Here is an 8519-nt window from a genome sequence, read left to right on the forward strand (position 1 = left end):
CCTGTCCCTCTGTCCAGAGCCCCTGTCCCTCTGTCCAGAGCCCCTGCCCTCTGTCCCGAGCTGCCCCTCTGTCCAGTGGGGTCATTGAGAGGGGTTGCCATGGTGAGAAAGCCACGGAGGCGGAAAATAAGGCGGACAAAGACAAGGGTGAAGTGGGGTCCGCGTCCCGCGCCAGAACCGCCACCGCGGACAGACGCCCACCCAGACCCTCCCCTATAGGTCAAGGTTTTGCGGCCGGAGTCCGCACCTTTGGGGGGGGGTACTGTCACGTTCTGACCTTTATTTTCTGTGTTTTGTGTTTAGTTAGTATGGTCAGGGCGTGAGTTGGGTGGGCAGTCTATGTTTGTTTGTCTAGGTTTTGGGAATTTCTATGTTTCGGCCTAGTATGGTTCTCAATCAGAGGCAGGTGTCATTAGTTGTCTCTGATTGAGAATCATACTTAGGTGGCCTGGGTTTCACTGTGTGTTTGTGGGTGATTGTTTCCTGTCTCTGTGTATGCACCAGATAGGACTGTAATTTGAGTTTTCACGTTTTCTTGTTTTGTTAGTTTGTTCATGTGTACCTTAAAGCATTAAAGAAGTACCATGGAAAATTACCACGCCGCGTATTGGTCCTCTGATCCGTTTCGCCTCTCCTCTTCGGAAGAAGAGGAGGAAACTCGTTACATTGGCCCCTATATATCTGATATGATTTAGTTCTGTCATGGTTTGGTTAGTATTTAGTCAGGATAATCTGATCCTCGGACAGCCATTAGGACCACCTGTATTTTAAAGCTACACTGTAGTTCCACCTTACTCTTTAATGGTTTGGTTAGTATTTAGTCAGGTAATCTGATCCTGTAGAGCCAGTATTAGGAGTTACTCTTTAATGGTTTTGGTTGGTATTTAGTCAGGTAATCTGATCTAGGACAGCCATAGTTCCACTGTAGTTCCACATTACTCTTTAATGGTTTGGTTAGTATTTAGTCAGGTAATCTGATCCTAGGACAGCCATTAGGACCAGTATTACAGTTGTACTGTAGTTCACCTTACTCTTTGAAAACATACAGTATGTGAACATTTCCACACCTTGATTGCCTCTATCCATTTCTGCCAGGCCCCCTTCATAGGTCAAGACCACTCAACTGAACTATTCTGATGTATGTAGATGGAAGGGCTTTGGTGATGGATCATGTATCGTGATGCAATTATAAAACTTTAATTATGAATCATTTGGAAACATTTTTTTATTTTACTAGGCATAAGTCTATCTCTTATGTATTACTTTTTTGCAAAACAATGTTTGCTCATTAGGTCTACTTGAAGTTTATACAATATTTTTGTTTAGCCTATAACCAGATTACAGTCTTCTATTTTAAGCAGGAGACATTTGCTTTCCAACCTGTGTTTTCCTGTGATTGTAGCCTACTTGAAATATTGGGAATGGTTTGCTCTGGCTGCATGCTGTTCACTGACAGATTTGCCTTGCGTTCCTGGGTTAGGTCTATATGCCTTATGAATGGGCTACACAAACACAATCCACAGCTAGTGTATTGCTTAAAGAAGCTATTGCTCCTCTGTGGCTAAATTATAGACCTGCTCCCTGGTGTAGTATTCAGAATAATTTATTTCTGAACAGACAGCAGTAATTTTATAACGTCAGCAAATGCATTTCAATTAATCAGGGGTGCTGCTCCTCCAGCACCTTCCCGCGGTATGATCAGGGTGCTGCTCCTCCAGCACCTTCCGCGGTATGACTCTATAAGTGTATAAATGATGAAGTGCAAACCGTTTAAGAGATGAGAGTTGCGTGTCAATTAGAGCAGAGAGGGAGCGAGATCATAGATCTCTCTTCACCGCAGCAACGGCTACGCGTTGCTCTCAAAAACATAGTCTATAATATTGCGCAAACCATAAAACCGGACCGGCCCAACACGAATGAATTCTAAGAATATCAGGCGCGGACTGAAAATCTACGTTTTACAATTACGTTTTTTTTAGGGGCAGCAGAATTAGGTATTGAGGGCATAACTCAAATGAACTCTGGGTGCTTTTTGATTATAATTTTTACATTACAAACAGTGATTTTCTTTCTCGTGTAGATGTACCGGATCCGGCTCAAATTAAGCACTGTGCATGTCTAGATCAACCAAATATACACGATCAAAGAATAATTTATGTAAATAGTTAGCCCCAACTGGGGCACGAACCCAGGGACTGTCCACCCAACACCAAAAGGCTAATACAGGTCACTATAATTGTTGTTATTGTTGTTGCCTTTATGTGTAACAGAATCCGTAAATCCTGCAAGAATTATATTTCACCAGAAATGACGTGGTAGCAAATGGCATAAGAGTGGAAATCCCCACTACTCACAGACACAGAGCAGCCAGACTATTTTTTCAATAAACTATCAGTAATTCATGCTTCGCTAAACTGAACCAATACGCCTACATCTATTTGCACACGATTGACCAACAGTTTCAACAAATCACATCAAATGCAGGTACGTGATTGTTTCATAATGATCGCTAATAACATTTTCTATTGAATAACATTTACATTATTTTACGTCGAACAAACGGTCAGATCCTGAAATGTAACTTCCGTATTTTTATTTTGTAAGCTAAAATGAGTCTAAAGTTTGCATTGTCAAAGACATGACAACGCGATCATACTAAGATAAATATTAAAACGTGTAAGTGTTTCCAGGTGAATTTACTTTTATTTGCCGGTTTTCAAAGTATTTGACAAAGACCGTACAGCTATTCAAACTGATGACGTCATATATTCTAACGATGCGCATGTGCATCAGATCAAAGGCACGACAATATAACGTTTTTTCGAAAATTAAAACGTGTCAGTTTTTACTTGGAGTAATGCCATGTTCAACTATTTAAGACATTGGCTCCAATCTAGCTTGTGCCTTTAGATTTTGAGAAAGTTAACAACTTCGGAAGAATCTTTCACTTCTCTAATTGACTTCTGAAACCCCGGGCTGGTCTGTTTGGTGTGTATCGCAATCTTTCCTGGAAGTCTCGTCTTGCACCTCTGGGTTTCGAAACCCTGTATTTGACTGCCAAGAAGAAGCGCAGAAGCCAAAAGTTACATCCGTTTAGAACTACAAACATGAACTGCTACACCAGCTGTATAATGTCTCTCTTTCCACAGTTTGCCGGTCTAAAACAACTTTCTTTTTGCATTTTCTAAATTTACATTCATTCAGAACCCCCCACCCAATATGATATATATATATATTGGTCAACTCTAACCACTTTAATAATGGAAAAATTGATGTAATAAATGTCACTAGCCACTTTAAACAATTCCACTAATGTTTACATACCCTACATTACTCATCTCGTATGTATATAGTGTACTCTATACCATCTACTGCATCTTGCCGATGCCGTTCGGACATCACTCAATCCTTTATTTTATGTACATATTCTTATTCATTCCTTTACACTTGTGTGTATCAGGTAGTTGTTGTGAAATTGTTAGGCTGGATTACTTGTTAGATATTACTGCACGGTCGGATCTAGAAGCACAAGCATTTCACTACACTCTCATTAACATCTGCTAACCATGTGTATGTGACAAATACATGTGGATTTGATATTAAATGACTGCGTTTTAAATGAATTAAGGTTACAGCAGTCTGGTGCCCAACGGCACAGCTGATGATATCCCAGTCACCCATTGGTTGATGAATGCAACCGCTGAGCAGGGGAACACGACCTTTAGGACATGATACTGAAGTAAAGCGAAAGGTTCATTTCACAGGTTATTGACATGTGAATCCCAACACAGAGTTTCATTGTTTAGTGCAATATATATATATTATATACACAAAAAGTACATAACAGACTATCGCAACTCAGGTATTTGGCCAAATTAGTTTATATATATATATTGTAATGACCTGACTAGATCATAAATGAACAATTGTCCAGACAGAGGCTTGAGTTTACGAATTGACGGTTTATTGCACCAACTTTACACAGGCTACTGTTTGGGCCGTAGCACACGCCAAATAGATGACAGATAACCCACAAGCCAATCGTGACCTTCTCTTGTGAAACCCAGACGTAGAGAGAGAGAACAAAGGCTGAACCTGGTCTTAACTTCCAATGCTCCACCCCCTGCCCAACCCCCTCCACGCCACTCCGCCAACCACCAGGATGCCCGGCATCAGAACATTCCAGGCATTCCCGTGATTGGCAGATAGCAGGTTGATTGACAGGTCGGACCCCGCGAACACCGGGTACTGGTCAGTACAACACAACCACCTCCTAGCCTAACACATAACACACAGCTGTCTGTGCGGGTTGCTACAATATATATATATAAAGTAATTTGGCCAAATACCTGAGTTGCGATAGTCTGTTATGTACTTTTGTGTCAACTCCATATCTTGCCTGTAAATGTCTTCATGCTATTTTGAAAAGTCTCCAGTTGAGGTATTTAACATCAATGTTTTTGTAATATATATTTTGAATGAAGATGGCGCTGCCGTTACCCAGCAGCCCTGCACTGGACCTGATCGGTAATGACAGCCTGCAGGACTGGGAAGTGATTGGTGGAGGGGATTTGGACAGATCTGAAGCCAGGCATATAAAGTGGAGGTTCGATGTGGCCATCAAGTTGCTGCATTATGATGATGGGTAAATATGACCATCCCACAGCCGTGCATCAGACAATATGTTCATTCTGTTTGCTCCGGTCACAATCTCTAAATAATGGCCCTGGCCAATATGAAAAAAAAGTATCTGAACTACATTACTTAAAAAAATACATATATATATATATAACTACCGTTCAAATGTTTGAGGTCACTTAGAAATGTCCTTGTTTTTGAAAGAAAAGCACATTTCTCTGTCCATTAAAATAACATCAAATTGATTAGAAATACAGTGTAGACATTGTTAATGTTGTAAATGACTGTTGTAGCTGGAAATGGCTGATTTTGAATGGAATATCTACAGAGGAGGTACAGAGACCCATTATCAGCAACCATCACTCCTGTGTTCCAATGGCATGTTACTGTTAGCTAATCCAAGTTTATCATTTTATCATTTTAAAAAGGCTAATTGATAATTAGAAAACCCTTTTGCAATTATGTTAGCACAGCTGAAAACTGTTGTTCTGATTAAGAAGCAATAAAACTGGCCTTCTTTAGACTAGTTGAGTATCTGGAGCATCAGCATTTGTGGGTTCGATTAGGCATTTACAACATTAACAATGTCTGCACTGTATTTCTGATCAATTTGATGTTATTTAACTAACAAAATATGCTGTTCTTCAAAAACAAGGACATTTCTAAGTGACCCCAAACTTTTGAACGGTAGTGTATATGTTTTAATGATGTCAACCATTAAAGGTGCAATCTGTAATTTATTTCTGGTTTAAAAGTGCTGCCCCTACAGTTTTTGTTAAAAAATGTTGTTGTTGTTGTTGCTTTTAGGGTCAAATGTATTTACGTCCAAGGTACCACTGGGGAAGTAAAGGTTTCATTAAGGTTCTAGTCCATGTGTCAAACTCATTCCCACAGGGCCCAAAGTGTCTGCAGGTTCACTCCTCCCTTGTACTTGATTGATGAATTAAGGTCACTAATTAGTAAAGGAACTCCCCACACCTGGTTGTCCTAGGTCTTAATTGAAAGGACAAAAAACCTGCAGACACTAGGCCCTCCATGGAGATGAGTTTGACCCCCTGCTCTAGTTTCATGAGCCAGGGGTCAGACCTTCATGGGGTGACGATGTCTCTGAGATTTTTGTTGAGTCCTAATTCCTCAAGTTTGAAAATGTGTGACAGCGGTTTAGCAATGGGAGCTTTTCTCTGTGTTATCACTCTTTATTCATCCATCCCATCCATTTTTCCCATCGGGATTTTACCCTATGACAAACCATGCCAGCATACAAGAAGTTACTGATCACGTATTCCCTCTTAGTTGGAAAGCTAACATTCACAGCTATCCGTCAGAAGTTACTGATCACGTATTCCCTCTTCGTTGGAAAGCTAACATTCACAGCTATCCATCAGACACATTTTCGGAATGTTCAGGTCAACAGAAATGTTACCTTTGACCTCTAGGGTACACATCAGAATTACCTGTATAAATTGCTTTAACCAGAAAACCCTCATCATACCAGGAGTTCTAAAAGATCATGGAATTACCTTTCAACTTATATGTAATTTAACCTACTTTGAAAATACCAGCTACAACTATTAAAACATTGGGAAAATTGTACCATTGACATTCCACGAAGAGAGGAAGCAATGTTTTTGTATTGTAACTTAACGCATTTCACACAGACAGCTAGAACAGGGTTTAAAAACATCTGTAGATGCAGGGCTGAAGGGTCAGTCTAGTGAACCTAAACTCTTAGAAAATAAGATTCAGTTAAATTCAATCTTCCCCTGGGGTACAGAAAGATATCAGGGACTCTGTCTTACGTAATCAACAGCTCTCCGGATATACTGTCCCCGTCCATTCAGCCAGCGGGAGTTCTCCGTCCATCACACAGACAGGAAGAAGAAGTTTTTACTATTTGTAGGATACTGTAGTATTTATTTTATTTTTAATTTTGCGGAAATTATCGTAGCTTTACTAAAGTGTTTTAGTTGTTGTTGTATTTTACATAGAAGTGCTTTCTTCTTGAGGAAACCGACTGGTACAATATTAAAGTAGCACATTTTCCATAACCTGTAGATCGGTGGAACTGGAGTCTGTGGCGAATCATTCAGAGCTTCTGCTCTTTTCTTGAACCTTTTCTGAAAACCGTTGATAGGATCACATTGTTCGTCAGTTGACTGAGCTCACTCACATCCGTGACTATTCACTTGTACATATCCATTTTAAAACGTTTGACGGTAAAATATTCAGAAGGCATCAATTCGTACAGCTTTTAAGACACCTTGTTACCACGATTCTGTGAATAATGTGACATCATAATGTGACGTCATAATGTGACGTCATAATGTATCTGGGTCACTATGGACATTTTAAGACATTATTGGGCGTACTACAATTATATTTCTTACAGGTATGGTCAAGCAAAATGAATCCAATAAGACCCCATTGAGTTGTTTGGCGGCCATATATCTGTCGGGTTATTGTGTCCATCCTGTGATGGCCCTGTATCTACAAATCTTTTTTAAAACCATGTTCTAGCTGTGTGTGTGAAATGTGGTGCCTCTATCAACAAAGTGTACAATCCACAAACATAGCTTCCCTTCTTCGTGGAATTCTATGGCTAAACTTCCAACAGTCTAATGTCAATGGCACAATATGGCTGATTTTTAAACAATAGTTGTAGCTGGTCCTTTGAAAGTGGGTTATGTTATATATCATTAGAAAGGTCATTTCATGACCTTTCAGTACCACTCGTCAAACAAAGTTAAAATGTATGTTTCTTTTTTAAAGCAATTTATATAGGTAATTCTAATATTTAACCTAAAGTTATTTGGACCTGAACCTTTCCCAAAAATGAGTCTGATGGATAGCTGTGACTCTAAAGGGTGTGCAGTATGTGATAAATAACTTGTTGGCTTGGCTCATGGACTATAATCCCTGCCCCCCCCCCACACACACACACACCTCATTCCAGCTCTAGCACGTCCCTGCTTAAGGAGGTAAAGAATATGCAGAAGGGAGGGAGCCCCCATGTGGTGAGGATTCTGGGGGTGTACCAGGGGTGCCCTCCCTCTCCAGGTAGAGGCCTCTCCACCCAGCTGGGTATTGTGATGGAGTTAATGAACATAGGCTCCCTGGCCACCCTCCAGGCCAGCCTCTCTGGCCCCCCACCCTGGCCCCTGGCCTTCCGCCTGGCCCACCAGATCGCTCTGGGAATTAACTTCCTTCACAACCTTCCTCAGCCACTTCTGCATCGCGACCTGAAGCCCAATAACGTGCTGCTGGATGACAACCTTAATGCAAAGGCAAGTCCCAAGATCCTGAGTCTCTACTAGTGGTGAGATACGTCTGAACTATACACAGTCATCACTACCCACGGGCAGTATACATGTTTACTGAACATGACTATTTCTGTTTAGTCTATGTTAAGCCCATCTCTTTCTCTCTCTCTCACACGCTCACTCTCTTTCTTTCTCTCTCTCTCTCTCTCACACGCTCCCTCTCTTTCTCTCTCTCTCTCTGTCTCGCTGTCTCTCTCTCTCTCTTTCTCTCTCTCTCACACGCCCACTCTCTTTCTCTCTGTCTCGCTGTCTCTCTCTCTCTCTAGCTTACAGATTTTGGCCTTGCTGAAGTCTCCCATAGTGTTTTGGAAATGTCCAGAGAAGAGCCCGGGAAGGAAGGAGGCACTCTAAGCTACATGCCCCCTGAGGCTTTTGAATCATCGTATGAACCAACTCGAGCCACTGATATCTACAGGTACAACACAGAGAGAGAGCACTCACTGACATCTACAGGTATAACACAGAGAGACAGCACTCACTGACATCTACCGGTATAACACAGAGAGACAGCACTCACTGACATCTACAGGTACAACACAGAGAGACAGCACTCACTGACAT

At 41.1% G+C, this 8519-nt stretch overlaps 1 pseudogene; it reads left to right on the top strand.

The window, feature by feature from the left end:
* Positions 1-7815: 7815 nt before the first annotated feature.
* LOC127932522 (GTPase IMAP family member 7-like) overlaps positions 7816-8519 on the top strand; it is a 7351-nt pseudogene continuing 6647 nt past the window's right edge.

This window comes from Oncorhynchus keta, chromosome 10 (genome assembly GCF_023373465.1).
Source record: "Oncorhynchus keta strain PuntledgeMale-10-30-2019 chromosome 10, Oket_V2, whole genome shotgun sequence".
Classification (NCBI taxonomy): Eukaryota; Metazoa; Chordata; class Actinopteri; order Salmoniformes; family Salmonidae; genus Oncorhynchus; species Oncorhynchus keta.